Source organism: Lipotes vexillifer, unplaced genomic scaffold (genome assembly GCF_000442215.2).
Source record: "Lipotes vexillifer unplaced genomic scaffold, Lipotes_vexillifer_v1.1 scaffold164, whole genome shotgun sequence".
NCBI classification, from domain to species: Eukaryota; Metazoa; Chordata; class Mammalia; order Artiodactyla; family Lipotidae; genus Lipotes; species Lipotes vexillifer.
In genome coordinates this window covers 706,991-727,140 of record NW_006789313.1, presented here as the reverse complement: position 1 = coordinate 727,140, position 20,150 = coordinate 706,991, and the positions used below count along the sequence as shown (strand labels likewise).

Below are 20,150 nucleotides of genomic sequence, written 5' to 3'. Positions count from 1 at the left end.
GCAGGAATGGTGAAAAAGGTTTCTTCTTTGACCTGCTTTTCTCAGGAGAGTCTTAATGGACGAATCCCGTCAAGTCAACAAATGTTTTTTGAAAACTTGGTTTTTGCTAGGTGATGGGTGCATATTAGTAGGTGCTGCATAAATGTCTAGGGGTTGACAGATACTAGGAATGAATCATGGGTAGCAGGGCCCTCTCAAAGTGGAAATATGAATTGTAGATTCAAAAGGTGGAAATGGAGGACCCTTTTCAGTTGGCCTCTGGAAACAAACAGGGGAGTACAGGCCTAAAGGGGCCTCTTATAGTTTACTATGGCTCTCTACTGTAATGAAGTGACCGCAAGTGTTCTCAAGCCAGTCAGAGACTGGTACCCTATGGATTCCACTGTTGGGTCAAGATTGGTCATTTGAACAGCCATACCAGGTGTATTTCATACTTCCCTCATCCCCAAGCGTGTCTTTTTTTTTTTTTTTAGTGATTTTTAGGATTCTCCAACTAAGAAGGGACTTTAGCAACTATATGCTATAGATTGCCTCATTTTAAAGATGTGCAAACTGAGCCCCTGGCATTACACAAAAAACCAGTCCAGAACAACCAGGTTATTGTATTCGTGCCATGTTAAAAGTATAGAATGTTCGTTTACCTTTCTTCTATTTCAAAACCAAATCTAAACTCATACCACTTTACTTTGTGGCACTGAGCACCATTAGCTTCCTTGTCTTTGACATCATCATGGAAGTGTTTTCTTGAGGAAAGAGAGATTATTGGATAATTGGTATTAGTAAAATACAAATTGAAGGTCTTTTATGATCTCAGTTGTTTTTGAAGGACTCAGTTTTCCTAATCTGTAAAATGAAGGGATCTCTTTTTAATATTATCCAGATTTAATTTAAACCTTTATAGTTTAAGATTTTTTTCAGACTTGCTAACAAGGAACAAAATTGACAAATTGGAATTGAATTTTCTGTCATTAACTCTTTGCCAATTCTGCCAATGAACAGTGAAGGGTGAAGGCTGGTCAGCTAAGGGGATAGGTAGATTTTTCTGGGCAATTTTAAGATACAGCACACATTTAGATAATTCTGCTCTTGTTACGTACTTATATTAGCACTGTATTTTTGCTTCTCTTTCTTTTCCTTTCCCTCTTCTCTTTCTCTCTCCCTCATTTTTTTTCTTTCATTCTTTTCCATAGCAAACACCTTGTCCTCTCCGTTAGAGGTAACCTCCTTTTACTGTTATTAAGGACTTATGAAGTATACGTAAGAAAGACTCCATTCATTTGGGGCACCATGCTGCCTTGCTTATTCTCGTATGCCCTTTTTTCTCTTATGCATAATACGGCCAAATATTTTTTGCTTCTCCCAAATACCATTCAGGGTATAACTAACTCTTCATTTACCAGAAACTTTATTGAGAGAGGCTGCACTACCAATCTGCAGAAGGAATTAAAGAGCCATTTAGCAGCGTCGGTAGGAATTCCATAAAGAGTGTGATTTGGGAGTTGGCCTCACAGTTTGCATCATAGCACTGTTTTACTTTAGATGTTTCTTGCAAAGGACTTGAACAACCTTTAGATTTGATAGTTCATTTTGCCAGAGAATTGGTGAAGTAAGGACCTCAAAGATAATTTCTGGCGGCTCAAAGAGGTTAAGTGACTTGTCAAAAGCCTAGAGTTATTGAATGGCTAAACAGTGTTTAGAATACAGGTTTCATGACTTTCAGGTCAGAATTCTATACTAAGCTGCCTTAATTAGTGTTAATATTAATAATAATAGCAGAAGCAATTATTTTTTGTGTGATGTTCACCTAAATTGAATTCTAAAAATAATCAAAGTACTGAAATGCTTTTAAAAGCTGCTAAAATTTTTTATTTTCCTGATTTTGAAAGTAGTACATGCTCAGTAAAGAAAATAAAAATTATTCATAATCCTACAGCTCCAAAAATTTCTGTTAACATATTTAAAAAATATTTCTAGTCTTTTTTTTTCAGTGAGATACTTTCTCTGCTAATGTAGTTTATAGATCTTGCTTTTCTCACTTAACATATAGTGAGTATTACTCATCTTTAAAAATTCCTTATAATTTGTTTCAAATACTAATAATATCACATTCTAGCTGTACCATCCATTTCCATATTGCTGGACATCAAGAGTTTTATTTTTCTAATTTTCTATTTCTGTACATATATTATGCCAAGTTTGCTTATTTTCTTACTTTAGAATCTTAGAAATTGGAAATGACCATATCAGCAGGTTTCAAACTTTTTGGTCTCCAGATCTCCTTACACTCTAAAAAAGTATTGAGGACCCCAGAAAACTTTTGTTTATATGGGTTATGTCTGTTGATGTTTATTAAAATATAAATTAAAACAGAAATTTAAAAAATTGCTTATTTATTTTAAAATAATAATAAGCCTATTAAATTTAACCAATTTTAAAGGTTAATAACCATCATTTCAAAAAGCTAGTGAGAAAAATGGCCTTGTTTTGCACTTTTGCAAATCTCTTTAATATCTGCCTTAATAGAAGGAAGACATATCTGCTTCTGCAATCAACCTGTTGTGATATGCTGTTTTGATTAAAGAACGTGAAGAAATTCTGGCCTCAGACAAATATGTAGTTGGAAAAAGGAAGAGTAATTTAATAGACTTTTCAGATAACTGTGGATATTTTTGTATATTGGGTATATTTTTGTATAGCAATGTGGAATGTGAAACTGTATTATAGAACTTTTTGGCCAGTCTTGAACTTTGAGTGGATCTTTTATCCATGCATGATTTTTATCATCATGCATTGTTCATTTGCAAAATGTTGGTTATGAGTTATGCAAGTCTTCTAAATGTTGTCACCTTTTATTATACAGCATCAAAAAAATCACATTTGTTAGTATACCCACTGATCTCATCAGAAAAGTCTGTAAGATGTGAAGCTGTTACATTTACGGTGATGGATACAGAGTTTTCCAATATTTGATTTTCCCTTGAAAGCTCAAATTTTTTCGTTGGCAACAGATACTATCAGTTGTTTCCCTTGAAGTGACAGGCTCATGTTGTTTATTTTTGAGAAAATGTCTGCCAGATATCCAAATCTGAATACTCATACTTTGTTCATCATTCATCCAAGTAAAAATGGTGTTTCATGGAAAAGGCATCTAGTTCAGCTCTCAAACAGTCATACAAGTGCTTTCCCTTGAGACAGTCATAATACTTCGATATGCAGTAGACGTGCTTTGCATTTACTTCTTAGTTCGTTGTACAGAATGTTAGAAGAATGTGTATCAGGGGTTGAGATTTAATAAAATTAATAAGTGAATCTTAAGATATTCTTATGTGAAACTGGCTTTCTTTCTTCCTGCAAGTGTGTGACTCCTAGGACAGTTGTGCCAGGTCTTGATTTGTGCTCAGGAGCTGGCAGTTTTGCCCACCGTTGTTTTTGCACCATCAGTGCATATGTCACACAGAGGAAAAGGCAAATCATGTCTTACTGTTTCTATAAAAATAGTTTTGACCTTGTAGACTTCTGAGAGAGTCTCAGGGACTCCAGGGGTCCATTGGCCACACTTTAACAACAACTAGCTATTTCAAACCAAAGGATATTTATGTTTTGAAGGATTTTGAAGTGTATTGACAAATTACTATCAAAAAGATTGTATTAATCCAATTACCAACAGCACATGGCAGTATTCGTTTCTGCAACTTTTGTCAGTGTTGAAGAGAGTCATCATTTAGTCTTTGATGGATCAAGAATGACATCTCATAATTTACATTTTTTTACTATAATGCATTGTATATTTTCCACATTTTTTATTAACCATTTAATTTTCTTCCTCTTGAATTACTTGCCTGGTGTCCTTTGCCTAATTTTCTATTGGAGTATTTGCTCTTACTGTTTATTGATTTGTTATTGTTTATTGATCTGCATATCTTAAGGATGTTGATGCTTTGCATGTCATATTTTTGTTGCAGATATTTTCCCAGTTGTTGTGCTTTTAAATATTGTTATTTTTTTATATTCTTAACTTTAAACTTATGCCTTTTTTGTCCTTTCATGTCCTAAGATATGAAAAATAAATCTTTCCCCTAAATTTTCTCCTAGGTGCTTTATGGCTTTCTTTCTTATTTTTAATTCCATAATCTTTCTAGCTGCAGTTTATTTTAGTATATGCTCAAAGGTGAATATATAGCTTCATTTTTCCCAAACTTAACTTTTGTTTTACACTGTGGTTTCTACTTGCTAGCCTCATTTCTCCATGGCCTATTTGTTTTCACTGAAATTACAAATTTTTGTTTTTCCAAGTCGCTACATTGAACTTGGGCCATCACCTTAACCACTCTGGTCTCACAATCCTCCCACTTAAAATGAAGGAGTAGAATTTTGTGATGTCTAATATTTTACAACTCCTAAACTCACCCTTATTCTATTCTATTCTGTTTTGCAGTTTTATATTAAATGGGCCCTTTGACCCCCAAAACATAGGAATACTGTATCTAAGTACTTGCTGAGGATATAATCATTGATTTGCATCTCCCAACTTATTCCTGGACTTCCTTATTCAGGTAGAAGCCCCCAGCCCATTCAGCTGCTACTTATCAGGTCATATTTTACACTGTATTTTCCTGCCCAAACACTACATATATATCTGATTATATATCATTCTTTATTTATATATATAAATATTAAAGATGTATAAATATATATATATCTTATTTTGAAATTTTTAACTTACAGAAAAGTTGCAGAAATGTTAACCATATATCCTTCACTCAGGTTCCCCTAATGTTAACATTTTACATAACCAACATACAATTGTCAAAATCAGGAAATTGATCTTATGCAATACAGCCAAATAATTTACCAACATACAATTGTCAAAATCAGGAAATTGATTTTAATGCAATATAAGCCAAATAGACCTGTTTTGAACTTTGCTAGTTTTTTTTTTGTTGTTGTTATTGTTCTTTTTTGTTTGTTTGTTTTTTGACTGTCTCTTTTCTATTTCAGGATCACACATTAGATTAGTTGTCATGTCTTCTTTTAGGTCTTCTCCAGGCTATGATTATTCCTTAATATTTTTTTGTCTTTTATGAACTTGACATTTTTGAAGGATACTGGTCAGTTATTTTGTTGAATGTCCCTAAGTTTGTGCTTAATGTTTTCTCATGATCAGAGGAGGGTAAACATTTTTGGCATAAATACCCCCGAAGTGATGTGCCTTTCTCAGGGCATCATATCAAGGGGGATCTGACTTTGTATGTCTTATTACTGCTGAGGTTAACATTATTCACTTGGTTAAGGGGTGGTGTCTGCCAAGTTTCTCCACTGTAAAGTCCGCTTTCCAATAATTTCCTTGTGGGGATATCCTTTGAGACTTTGCAAATATCCAGTTTCTCACCTCACACTTTTTCGCTCTGATTTTACCATCCATCAGTGGTTCTTGCATGAAATAGTTACTGTGGGTATTTGCCTATCGGTGATTTTCTTTTTTCTTTTTTTATAAATTTATTTATTTACTTTTTGCTGCATTGGTTCTTTGTTGCTGCATGCGGGCTTTTCTCTAGTTGTGGCGAGCGGGGGCTACTCTTTGTTGTGGTGCGCGGGCTTCTTATTGCAGTGGCTTCTCTTGTTGTGGAGCCTGGGCCCTAGGCATGCGGGCTTCAGTAGTTGTGGCTCACAGGCTTAGTTGCTCCGCAGCATGTGGGATCTTACTGGACCAGGGCTCGAATCCGTGTCCATTGGCAGGCAGATTCTTAACCACTGCACCACCAGGGAAGCCCTTATCGGTGATTTTCTATTACTTTCACTGGAGTGCCCTGTCACCTAGTATCATCCTCTACCACCATTTTATGTGAAACAATCCATCCTACAGTCAGCCCGTGATTTTCACTGGTCCTTGCAGTTTATTCACCTCTTACAGCATTTGGTCTGTAATAACTCACTGTGTGCTCACTATGTTTGTGGCACTATTTGGATAATTTTTAGAAAACAGAAAGGATAATGTAGTAATTAATTTTGAACAACTTGTAGTCTGAGGAAAGAGTTTAAGACACATCTAATAGCTATAAATTATTAGAATCATAGAATGTTAGAAACCAAAGGATTTGTTGTACAGTTAGTTCACATATGGTTAGTCAAAACGGATTCTTAGAGGAGATATAACTTTGTTGGAAATTCTTTTGTTGGCAAATAACCCTTTGGCACAATTTAATTTTTCCAAGTTCCTTTGCTGTGCATTAGTTTGGTTGCTATTTATGCCTATATTAATGAGTTGTAGGTCAAACTCTTGATAACATAAATCTCTAAGCAAATAAGTGTCTTTACCTTGTTCCTGTATTTTTTTCTCTTAGGAATCCTTGCATAGGTTTTTCTAATGGTGCCTTCCACATTTCTAAGCATTTTTTTTTATCTTGGTATGCAACATTTACAATATAGGCAACCATTCACTATTATGAGGCTGTTCGTAGAGAAATCTCAAAAGAAATAGCTAAAAACTCATTTGGCTGGGCTCCCTGTGCTTAAACTGATATACACTCGGCTTGTTTTCTTGAGGTCTTCACCTGACTCTGAGAACTGGAGGTAAGGCTGGCTCTGCTGTGTATTTGCCAGTATTGAACTTAGTAGTTCTTGGCAGTGGACCTAGGGATCTAGTCTGGCTAGGAGTGGAGTAGCGAAGGGACCTGCTTGGGATAAGCACAACAATTTTCCTTAGCTTTTGCATTTAAGGTGGCCTAGCTTCATTTGGTGCTACCATTGGTTATAGTTGTCCTTTTTTGAACGCCCCCCCCACCGCCCACCTCCAGATCCATTTTAACCTGTCCCCATTTCCCATAGGAAATCTTGTATTTCATTGTTTCTGCTTCCTTAACCATTTGTTCCTGGGAAATGACTTGGCTCTGCCTCTTTTTATCTGAGTCATAGTTGCCTCATCTGTAAAAGGAGGGATGAAGCTCCACAGCCAGTAAGTAGGAGAAACAGGATTCAAACCCAGGCAGAGTCTGACTCCAGATTCTTCCTCTTGCTCTATTGCCCCTTGCTCTTCAGTTCCTTAAGGCTGTTGTGAGGATTAAGTGAAATAAGGCATGTAAAACACTTAGTACGGTGTAGAGGTCCTGGTAAGTATTTAATGGGTGGTAAATACCATTACTGTTATTATTAGAATTTAGTAAATGGCCTACAGTAGAAGAAATGTCTGAGTAGTAACCTTTGAAACATAGAAGACACAAATTTGCTTTGATATGGATCAGTTGATTGTATGGCTGTGAATACACAGATTTTGATCATTAGTTGAATATGGCCCAGATATCAGAAACTTGCCTTAACTCTTTCATAGCAATATATAATGCCATTTAAAAAAAAACAAACTTTTAAACCTAGAGTCACTGATTTTTTAGAATAATAGTAGCACATTGCCCATATAATTAATACTGTAGGGCGTGGTTTACTAAAATTGGAAGGTTATTTCTCTTGGCCTTGTTCTCTCAATTGAATTGAAGGTTGGTACTCAGTTGCTGGTCAATTTTCTATGCTAATGTTATCGTGGACCTGAGTTCCAGAATCATGAGTGAGAATAGCTCATAAAGGGAGGAAAAGTCAGCCTATTATTGAACTGGAAATTCTTTTGGTATTTTTGCCAAAGAAATATAATTAATTTATATGCCCTTCAAAAATATTACTCGTATACTTAGGAAATACACCTAGGAGTACTTCTGTATTGATCATTAGTGCAAATTGGAAAAGAAATTGGTCTAAAAATTGGCCTAAGAATATGATTATTTCATATATTTCCTTTAGTCATCTTTTAAAATATGCTGTTTTACTCTGTGAGATTTCAGGTTTTTATTTTGTTGCTGCATTGTAGCCTAGCTTTAAAGACTCTCCTGGAAGGTTATTTTCTTAAGTATATGGCATCTTCACTTTCTGAAAGAAGTGCTTAGCTTTTATCAGATGTTTGTGCCCCTTGGCATTTGCATAGTTGTAAAAGTGAAATGAGCTTGAATTCCTGCAAAGGAATATTTGACGAAAACCTCAGATAGTGTTATCCTGAGAAAAACCTATATGCTGACAATATTTCTTATTAGTTTGAGGGGGAGACTTTTATGTTATTAGATTATTGACTTCATTTTTAAGTCTATATTCAGGCATCAAACTTTAGTCAACTAAGTAATAACCCATCCCGGAATGTTTGCTGGTACAATAAAGAGGAATTATATATTCCCCTAGGAGAAAAATGTTCAATAGATATATAGGGTGATAATATTTTATAATTTGACTTTCAACAAATGTTGACTGAATTTACCGTTATGTTTTTATTACACATTTTGTGCAATTTTGCCATATAGGTTCAATTTTCCTTAAAAAAAGCAATCAAGCAATATAAAAGTCCTTTTTCAGAGTAGGTATGAAAAGTGACCTTAAAAGTCATATACTGGAATGAAAATCATATGGGAGCTGGGTAAAGAATAAATTTTCCTTCCTTTTATTTTCAGTTGTCTTTTTCTTGGTGGGAAGTGTCTTCAGGTGTTTGTTTAGACATTCTGCTTTCAAATTGCTTCTGTGGTGAGCTGGTATATGATGAACTCTGGAAATGTGCTTGGTTACAACTTCTTACTGAATGACAAGTCTCCATTTCTTAGGGGAGCAAACAGACAACTGGATCCAGGATGATTCAGTCCATAGGTTTGAAACCAGCATGGAGCAGTCTGTGCATGATGGACTAATAATGGTGCACGGCTGGTCATGAATCCAGCCCTTTCCTGGGCCACTTTGGGGAACTAACACCTGCCTCTACTTTTCTTTCTTCTCTCCATCCCAGCCTTTCAGGAGGCATCTTGATAATGTATGTAAGAGTTAATAATTCTTACTTATAAACCAAAGCTTCCTTCTTGCCAAAGAACAGTGATACAGTTGACAATGTCAGCTTTTTCAAGTGCCTTCTCTTGACTGAGAGGTGATCTTTTCTGTTCCTTCAAGACAGCAAATAAGTTTTTTTGTTTTCATTTTTTAGCCTAGTGTGGTGTTCCAACTGTGACCTGATAAAACCTACAGTCTCACTGAGGAAACCGAGAGCTCTGCAATTTTCCATCCAAAGTAAAATGTTAAAATATCTCAGGGCTTATTTCTTTTATGTGTTTTAAATATTGAGATTCAGCTGCTAAAAATGTTTGAAACCTGTTAAACTTAGAGAAATAGCTTCAACACTATGGGAATAAATATTTTGAAACAAAGCAATGCAAGTAGAGGAAAAAGTAAGGTGGATTCATGTCTCTTGATACTGTTGTTCAGTAAAGTACGTAAGCACTGGGTCTTTTCCTTGACTGAATGCTGACTCACGTGAAATGGAGCAATTCTGTGTGAAGCTCAGGCTTTTTCTGAGGTGTCCTGGGAGCAGTAGTCATATACAAGACTGAGACTTAAAATAGATGGTGCATTTTCACCCTCTCTAACATAACTCACATATTTTTTAATCTTTTGGTTATTGTTAGACCTGTCCTTTGCTTTAGGCCCTGGAAAGGATGAGATATAAACTCTGATCTTATATTTATCCTGTTTTAGGAGATAGGAGGCATAGCAGACCCTTGATATTTACAAGGGTTATCGCTTACGGCTGTTGAAAATCCTCAAATATGCAGCCAGCACTATATAGGATGGCAAAGGTCTACAAAGTTTGATGCACTTTTTAACCAAAGTTAAACTAATTTCTCAGCTAATTGACTTGCTGCTCCCCACATCAGCCTAGGGGTATGGAAGATTCAGATTTACCCTCAGCAAGTTTATGAATTAGCATTTGTCATGGATATTTGTGATCAATCTCAAATACTCAGAACTGGGTATGTTTCATCCAAGAATGCTGTGGGTACCCAACTTCAACTTTAGGGTGAATAGAAATGCAGGGTGAAACTACCTTGTGGTTTGTCACTAATGCCTATGCCACACCTTAGCCCCCTAAGATTCCATAACTTGTGAGATGGTGTCTAAGACTTGTGGGGGAATAAGGCTCTTTGTAGGTGGCCTCCTTTATAGATGGGATGTGGGAAAGCAAAGCATCATTTAAATGCATCTTACTACAATCACACATGAAATTAGACCGGCAATTTATTTTTTTCGATTTTTCGTTTCTGTCTACAACTCTTCCAAGCTGATATCATCTTTTGCTTAAGGTATATTACACTGCTATTTGTTTTTGCTGATAATACTGGTAGGGAAGTATTCAAGCCCCATTTAGCTAAAATAGTAAATGGACTGGGGATATATAAGAGACTCTTGGTTGTATAGCATTAAAAACCCCACAGACCCCTAGAGCCTAGATGTAACAAATAGCTCACAAACATCATTTGTTAACTGACAAAATTAACATTATCTAAATTCTTATTTCCTGAGGCCAGCTAAAATATATATTAAGGTAAAAATACATTTAACCTCCAGTTCATAACATTTAAAATTTTTATTTGCACTTTGGTGGGCATGTTTGGAGCTGTTCATATGCTGATCACAAAAACTTCTCCAGAGGGACCTGCATACCTCTCTCATGATTTCAGATTCAGTGACTTGGAGAGTGTTGGACTGAGAGAGTGACTAGAGAGCATCTAGTCAAATGGTTAGTGTTAGAGGGGCATAAACTGAGGGAGGATTTGACCAAAGTTACACATTTGAAGGCAAAACTCTCCCTTCATGCTCTTTAATTAAAGATCACCGAATGCCCTAGGAGTCTAGGGGCCAGGCTGGTATCAGCGAGGAGTGAAGGAATGGAGCTGGCCTGGTTGGGATCATGGCAAAGTGAAAAGACAGTTGTGTGCAGGGGCAGGGCAGCTGCAACCTTATGCCAGCCATCTGTTGCCGTGCTGGAATGTGGGCCCAGGGCTGCCAGGTCTTCTATTCTCTAGAAAGCAGCTCTAGATCTGATTTTTTCAGAAAAAAAAATCCTGAATTTTAAATGTTGTCAATTTGTTTGAATTTTGAAAAACAGTGTGTGGGCCAACATTTTCCTGGCCAAACAGAACAAGTCTGTGGGCTGAATTTGGCCTACAGCCCATGGGAGCTGGAGCTGGCTCTTTCCAGCTTGTGAGAGCTGATCGGAAGCATCTTTTCCCCACTCTACACACTGTGACCTCACATCAGTAGCTTAAAATCAGCCACAGTGGGAGTGTTTACACCACAGAAATTGGCCCATGCTACAAACCTCGGCTCCCCTGTCCCTCCCCACTCCCACCAAAGGCATTTCTTAAGCCCCTGAGCCATTGTATACCATCAGCATAGCTTTTTTCCTAGAAAGGGCTCATAACACATATATCTGTACCTCATTTATTCTTAGAAATTAAAATATTTTTGTGAGTTGGGCTTTCTTCCCCCACACCCCCGGCTTTTTTTTTTTTTTTTTGGTCAGAGAGAAGATACATATTTTTTTCCCCCACTATGGTTATTGTGGGAACTAGAATTCCATTCAGTACCTAGTATATTGTCGGTGTTATGAAACATATCATAATGGACATTTGATTGAACTGACCTGAGGAAAATGCTGCTTAGTTAAAAAACAAAAGCTATATACATGTCTCATTTAGGAAAATTAATCCCTTTAAGAGTAGATTCATTGGCTAAATTTAGTGATTATTCACTCTTTAGGAATTTAGAAATGCTCCAGTGGTATACCTGAGGGTTTATCATGTCAGAAATTATTTTAAGACAAACTTCAAACTTAGTTGTTACATCTTCCCTTGGCAGTTACTCCAATATAAAAAAAAAAAAATAAAGTATCTCTGCAATGGTAATGAAAAAAGATTGGGAGATAGCCAATTGATTACCATGTGATTTAGTACAATTTTGTAAAGACTTAATTGTCACATGTTCAGCTGTGAGTATTTCTTTTCTACATCCAAAGTATCAGTAATAAAATAATATGGCAACATACAGCTAAAACAGAAGTGGACAATAAAATTAACAATATTAGCCAAGCATATGTGAATTTTAGAATGTCAAGTGGAATTCTCTGTGGGGATGGGCCCACACTGGTGGGCTGGCCAAGTGGTATTGAGTTTGGCAGAGTTGCCATGGCTTGTGATTGACCTTGGGTGGTTTATTTAGCTCTCTCTGCTTATGGTTAATTATTGTATAAATCGATAGGAAGCAAAACCCTATTACTGTGAACTCCAGGAAGTCATTCAGTTTTTTGTTGTAGAGGCAGTTTTTTATATTGGTTTAAAGAACTTGGTTCTGGAAATAGACATATGAATTCCGGCTTCATGACTTACTTGCCAGGTGACCTCTTGGTGCCTCAGTGTCCTTTGTTTATAAAATGGGATTGTTATGAACTTGACATAAGATAGTACATAGAAAATGATTAGCATAGTTCCTGATACTGTGTCAAATTAATTTTGCTGCTGCTGTTATTGTTACCGTTGTTGATTTAAGGATGCTTGTTGCGATGGTATCTATGCTTATAATAGACTCAGTGTTAGAACTGAAAAGATTTTACCTAAACGAGCCTCTTTATTTTCTAGGTTTCCAAACTGTTTTTCTTTAACCCCCTGGGTAATAGGAGACCTGCTTTTAGCAAATTATGGTGAAAATATAGTCTTTAGATGATACTGACTTTTTTAAACGTGACTATGTATTATTTTTGCAACAACAAAGATAAAAGCAAAAGGTGTCTCACTGCATATGCTTTTTTTTTTTTTTGCGGTACGCGAGCCTCTCACTATTGTGGCCTCTCCCGTTCCGGAGCACAGGCTCCGGACCCGCAGGCGCAGCGGCCATGGCTCACGGGCCCAGCCGCTCCGCGGCATGTGGGATCCTCCCGGACCGGGGCACGACCCCGTGTCCCCTGCATCGGCAGGCGGACTCTCAACCACTGCGCCACCAGGGAAGCCCCCACGATGTGCTTTTATGTTGATGACAAATGGGCATATCAAGGTTTAGATTGATTCCCCCCACTCCCCACCCCAGGATAGAAAATGGTTATGTAACATGATCGCTGCCTAAGACAGAATTAGTGGGAATGTTAAAACCTGAGAATTCTAAAGTATGTTCTTGTCTAATTACTTTTCTCAGATGCAACTCCCCCGCCCCCGCATATTCTGGAAGCTCTTTTATATTCTTGCCTCACCTTGATAACAAGGTGGTTATGAATTTATGAAAGATATTTGGGTGAATACCAGTTTTGGAGTGAGGGTTCTGCACCAGGAAGTAGTTTGAGTCCAGTAGTTATATAAGTTCAAGTCAGTCTTCCAGGGCATGGAGAGTTTGTTGGATATCACACAGCATCACACGAGTGTGAACATTGATTTTAGTGTTTAATATAAAGATTAATAAATTTGGGGACTTCCCTGGTGCTCCAGTGGTTAAGAATCCACCTGCCAATGCAGGGGACACGGGTTTGATCCCTGGTCCGGGAACATCCCACATGCCGAGGCGCAACTAAGCCCCTGTGCCGCAACTACTGAAGCCCGCGCGCCTAGAGCCCGTGCTTTGCAACAAGAGAAGCCACCACAAGGAGAAGCTTGCGCACTGCAATGAAGAGTAAGCCACTGCTCGCCCCAACTAGAGAAAGCCCGCACGCAGCTATGAAGACCCAGTGAAGCCAAAAATAAAAATAAACAAATAAATAAAAATTTTAAAAAGTTAATTTAAAGAACTAGTGTTTTTAAACAATCTTAAGATCTATTCATGGTGCTAATACTGATTATGAAAAAGACCTTATGGTAAACACAAAGAAATTGCAGAATCTTTTAAAAAGAAAATAGATTTATTGTTCCTTAAGGCTTTGCTTATTTTTAATTACAGTGTATTCTAGAATGCTGCCTGCAAAGAATTTGCTTAATTTATCTTATTTGTGCAGTTCTGCTGATCATATAGTTGCAATAATAATGAGTTGGACAATACAGTAATTTTTGCCCTTCCTTTTCTATTTTATTATAGAGCATATCTTCCTCTAAGTTCTAGGTCGGAGAGGCTTTCAGCTTTAGACCTACTTCACTTAAGCAGCTTAGGCCAGATTGGAATAAAAGTATTAAAACTGGTTAGAGATCTTCATGCTTTAAAAAAAATTATACTTAAAAACTTTGAGCAACACTCTGAAAAATAGTTGCCTGTAGCCAAAGATTATGGAAATAAAAGTCATAACTATACTATAGATTGTATTTTGAGGACAGTTATTTGCCCTATAACTCTTGTGAACTGTAAAAACAAGATTCAGTTAGTTTTCATGTTAGAGGTGTGTAAGGAGACTAGGTTTGGTACATTTTCATGAAAAGTATTTTATTCATGTGATAGCTTTTTGAACAATTGTATTCTGCACTGTATTACAGTGGCACAATAAATTGCTGAATATACTGTCTGCTGAATATGACTTTACCATGAAAAATTTGATGCATGGAGAAGGAAAGGTTGGAATATATCAACCTTTTCTGACAAGGGACTTTGAATTTTGACCTAATACAGGTGACCTTTGTGCACAATAAAAGTGAGCTTAATCTTGAGGTCAAGGTTGAGGTGAATGGCAGGGCAACGTGGCAGAACTTATGCTGATTGTGGGTACTTCAGAGCCTATGTAGCTATTGGCTAAACAGGAGTCTGGCAGTTTTTTGTTTTTAATTTTTAGCATTTCCAGGAGCTTATTTATAGCAAGTTGTTTAGCTTTTTAATGTCGTTCCATTTCCTCAAAGCTCAGCTATCTGTTTAGCTGTGGTAAGTTTGTCTGTTTTTATAAAGTTTACTGTTTCTGAGTGAAAGGCATGAGTGTGCTATTATTTTCCATTCTGTAGATAAGCCTTAGCTAAAAATAAAAATGTTCTTATGGCTTATAGAAAAGACAACTGACATATATAACCTTGGAACTGAAAATACATCGTCTTTTAAGAGGGTTTATTTCTTTGACAAGTTGAACTTTTGTCATCTAACTTTGGAACTGTCAGAAGAATTTTTAAGTACTTTGTACCTTTATCTAGATTATAATTAAGAGAACTCTCATGAATTATTGTCTTAAAAGGTTTAGATGATTTAGAGACAGGTTATTCCCTTGATAGTTTCTTTGAAATGCATCTGCTAATGCATTTACATTATAATATGCTATAAACTATTTTTAAGGTTTTGCCTGCTGTGCATAGAAGGAAAAAATGTTTTAAAACATAAATTTTACTAGTGAGTAGCTCAACGGTTTTGTCCTAGATGAAACTGCACCTTAGCAAACATCAGGAAAAAACCTGCCAGCGTTATATTGTCTGAATGCTTAATGATTATTCTACCCAAATAATTGGTTGAAACAACAAACAGTTGGGGGAGAGTGTCAGAGACTCTAATGGAAAGAACTTCTACTCTTTTAATCGAGCCTGCAAAATATATTCCCCAGGACTGATCAGCTCTGGAGCACTGAGGTTTGGTGATTGGAATGGCAGGAAACCATGCTTTCAGGACATAACGAATTGATGAGGCCATCCATCATTTGTTAGCATACGCTGAAACGTGGGCTATGTGTGCAGAGGCCTGTGATTTAGTAAATACTTGGGAGATGAATAGAGCTTACACACGAGGGAAGATATTGCTGTCCTTCAGCAGCCTGAGACCCAGGCGCCTGCTGAGAAGGCCATCTGATGGCACATCATCAGTAACTGGCCTGTCACAGTCAGCGGTGCCCACAGACCATCGCCAGTATATTAAATGCATTTTTAATATCTGCTTCAGTAGATTTAATGAAGAAAATTTAGTTTCCATATTCCAAGCACTGCTTCTTCAAGTGTTCTAAGGCATGGACTCTTGTCTACACAAGAAAGCGGGAAGACCATACTGGCAGTTAGGAGAGTTGATTGAAAAGGACACTCAAACAAAATAGTGTGCAAATGAGAAATGCTTTTAGCAGTGTTGGCATCTTGTTGATGTTTAAAAAGCTCTTTTTTTTTTTTTTTTTAAAGAGGTTTTACATAAGTTCCTTGGGCCCTAATTCCTTCCTTCCCTCCCAAGTCCTTTCACTAGGAGGGTTGAACCTGCTGCTAAGATATGTAAGCCTACTGATCGGAAAGGAATATTAAGGGAATATTACAGCTTGACATATTTTGAAGAGAGACTCAGTTTTAAATGAGTTTGTGTTTTCGAGATACTGTTTGATTCTTAGGATTTTTGCATGAAGATATAAAGTAGGATTTTTCTTAGCTAGGTGGCTTCCACATTTTTGTTGAACTTGTTAATCAAGTTAGTATATTTTTGTCTGGGATTGTGCTCAAAATGAATGTGAAAAAAATTGGTTGGCAACTTGATTAAAAAGTGCTCTTATACTTTCTTAGACTATAAGGCTTCTTTAAAAATTGTGATTTAAAAATGGTCGGTTTTTCTGTCCTGGAAAAGTTCATAGGTTTCTTCTTTTTAATGAGTTTCAGTGTTGACATTATTTACTACAAAACAGCAAGACAACCAATTAGATATTGTTGCAAGCATGCACTTTAAAGGTTTCCCCTCTTGTTTCAAAAAAAAAAGAAAAAAAATCCAGAATATGCTCTCATGTTCACAGAAGAAGAAGGTACAGAATGGGACCTATAAATCTGATTCCTTCATGTGTCAAATAGTAATGTATTAAATGCATATTATTATAAAAATTTAAGACATGTCTTAAACACACTTACATTTTTATAACATGTGGCAATATTAAATAATACATTTCCTTGTTAGCATCTGTTTGCTGTCGTTGTTGGCAAGACCTATGATTTATTGCTTAACTTAATGACCAAGACCATTTTGGACCTGATATATGCCCCTAAGCTTATTACATCACTAAATAAAATAAAATGTATGCACTTGTGACAGTTATTTTTATAATTGTTTATCCCTTTAAGTGCCCTATTCAGCGATTCACTGAAAGGTTCATAATGGTTGGCTTGTAACCAGAAAATAATCTCAGACAGGTAAAATGTATTTCTTGTTTAGAAATAAAATGCCAGACTGATGGTGATGATAGGGGTCCCAGCAAGAGTTTGCAACAAACTCATTCTTTTCTTCAATGCTCTCAATTAACTGTTGTTGAATATTTTTGAGGCGCAACCCCCCAGAAACCCCAGCGTTTAAGGCTGTCTGTTAATACTGGTGCTCATCTTTGCATGACCCCTTCAATATGGGTAAAGTGATTTTGCTGTGACATGAAGCTGCAAGGGTTAAATTGTTCTTTACAAGGAATTTTCAGGTGCCATTATCATTATGTATTAAACTGAGCAAGATTATTTTCCTATTTTTAGTTCTTTTCTTTGGGGAGATTGGAACTTTACTGTTTTTATATTGAACTCTATTTGACTTCATAGTCTTTATCTTTCCTTTCTGAGGGTGCAGTATGATAGACACTTCAGTAACCTGTTATTCATCTAAAGTCACTCTGCTGCCTAACTTGCAGTACAATATAATATGGCTTCATGATTTTCTTGCTCCACCTGAAGTATCTCATTGACTGTCAGCTTTCCTGTTATATGATGGTGAAGCAAAGTTTTTGAGAAGCTTAAGCCTTCCTTCTGTACTGCAGTGTCTGCACCTTGAAACATATGGAGTCTCTTTGGGTACGTGAGAGTGATACCTGTGGGAAGGTTATTATTTTGTAGGTATCTTGGGACAGTTATCACTCATAAACAGAATTAGTTCCTAAGAAAGATCTTTTCCTTGTCTTATCTTCATCTCACTTTTATTGCATCATTTTAAACAAAATAGTTCATTGGAAATTGAAAGTTGTTTTTTTTCCCCCTTAGTATTCTTTCCCAAGGCAGTTGATCTGATAAAGTTTTTAATGGTTTTTCTCAAAAATGATGAGGCCAACAAACTTTCGTGTTTTTCTTGAAAAGTTATATTGACCTTTTCGACTTTGAGCTTCATCTCCCACTTCTGATCTTTTATCACCCTTTTCATCTCATCTTCCTTATCTGGGAGACCTGCCTCCAGATAAAACATTTTAAAGGAAAATTGATGAAAAGGAGTCTTAAGTGCCATCGTCTAATTCTCTCTTTCTCTATCCCTCCCCCACCCTCCCTTCTTTTTGGTCACTTGAATATTTGAATATTGGTTAAGATTTTTCTTTGACCACTGTAGTTACTTTTACTTGTTTTTCTTTGACCATTGGAAAGTATACATTACTGTCTTTTACTTTCTATTTCACTGATAGTGAATCCCTTAAGGATAGGAGCCCTGTGTTTTGCTATGATTTTATCTTGCAACTCCTCCCATTGGTGCCTGGCATGGTATCGTGGTCCTAAATGCATTTGGTGAATTCTTGTGAACTTTCTAGTGCAGGCCAGTGCTTATTTTTATGATCCCTTTGAGAAGAAAAGTTAGAAGCGTGTTTCTTCTTTTGTGGCCAGTATTGTTCTGTCTAGCACCATACAAAGAACTTGCTCTTCTTTCTACAATTGTTTCTTAAGCCCCCCACTTTCCTGGTCAGAGTGTTTAAGTCCTATTTAAAAATATTAAAATATTCAGTAGGCAGCTAAGTGTTTAGCCTAGTGTACTACTTAACACTAAATGAAAGTAAAATACATCAGACATGAAGCCATTTGTTATATTTTAGTAGATGAAGCAATGGCTATGTAAACCTTAACCTTGTAATTTTGTGAGTTCCACTTTATCATGTAGCTGTAAGGGTAATCAAAATAAATCACGGGAGATGAATAAATACTTTCTAGTGCTTTCTCTGTGCTTTCAGAAGTGATGCTTGATCCATGAAATTTTAGTAAGTGTACTAAATAAAACAATATGATGTGCGCTGTTTCAGGTCTGATAAATTATTTGGTATAGGACATCTATACAATATATGTTGAGCTGCTACATGAACAGTTTAATGACTATAAATTATGTTCATCTGACTTGTTAAAACTTGCACTATTTGTATTGTAGATATATATATATATATATATATATGAATGTATGTATATTTTGGTCGGGGGCAGGGATAAGAAGAAGGCATAAGAAAGGCGCAGGTCATCTCTGCGATGTTCTGACAGTGATCTGGGGCTCCTCAGCTGTGGAGTGTACATAACACAGATGTTGGGGAGTCATCTGTCAGCCATGCCTCTCCTATGGAGTTAAAGTTCTAGAGGGAAAAGAATTTGACACAGTGCTGTCACTGTTACATTTTCACAATAGAAGAGCATGCAAATATTGAACCTCCTGCTTAGCAGTAGTGCCCTGTCTAATGTCTGTGCTGGTTAGAATAAAAAATCATGGGTGCATCTTGGGCTCAGAGATCTGACAAAGGTCATGCTATGTTGGGCATTTGAATTGGAAATTGTCTGGACTTAGATTTTATAAAGCTCCCACTGTTGTGTGTGGGGAGAATTTCAGCAGGGTTTTGTCCCTGGAGAGGCCTCTTAGGCCCTTTTCTGTCCTATGAATGAATTTAGATGTGAGGGTTACTCCTGCCTTAAAACTGTTAAGTTCATTTTGCATACATCCCCAGAGAGAAAAACTGGCAGATGCTTTTGTCTTGGAAGTGTTTAAAAGAAAACTGCAAAGCAGGAACAAGAGAGAAAAGGGGCCCTGTGTGGAGTCCCAGAACATTTTGGAAATGGCCAATATGCAGTTTTCATCAGTATGAAGGCGGGGTGCAATATGGTGCCTGTAGCTCACGAGGGAATATGAATGTTGATTAAGCATACTCCCAGGCTTTGAAATTCTGCAAGCAGTGTCAGAATAATGGATGTTGAGCAAATGTCAAGCATTTGTTAATTTCTCTGTTATTTGGAGTTTATCTACCATGATCAATCAAATAAACTAGTGCTTCTCTCTTGTGGCATGTGTCATTGATATGGTGATTAGGTGGCCAGAGAGACCTTCTGCTTTTTTTCCAGGTAACAGATTATAAATGAGTAGACAGAGCTTTTCAGTTGAAGATTTGTTTATGGCTTGGTTTAGTAGAAATTTGGAGTATTGTGGATAATACGATTGCTGTTGGTAGGAGGATTATTCGTTTTGTGGAGTGAAATTGTCATTTTATTTTTATGTTGTTTGTAGAGGGAAATAGAGTTAATGCTGTGGAGTAGGCGAGGCGTATGTAGAAATATAGGTTGAGTAGTGCTGTGATGGCTATGAACGTTGGTATATCAAGAATGTTGTTTTTTGTTAGTTCTTGAATAATTATTCATTTGGGTATGAAGCCTGTAAGTGGGGGGAGTCCTCCTATGGAGAGTAAGGTGAGTATGGTGAGGGTT

At 36.7% G+C, this 20,150-nt stretch overlaps 1 protein-coding gene across 1 annotated transcript in view; it reads left to right on the top strand.

Annotated features, from left to right (window-relative positions):
• CDIN1 (CDAN1 interacting nuclease 1) overlaps positions 1-20,150 on the top strand; it is a 217,189-nt gene that overhangs the window by 513 nt on the left and 196,526 nt on the right. The gene's annotated exons all lie outside the window — the stretch shown is intronic.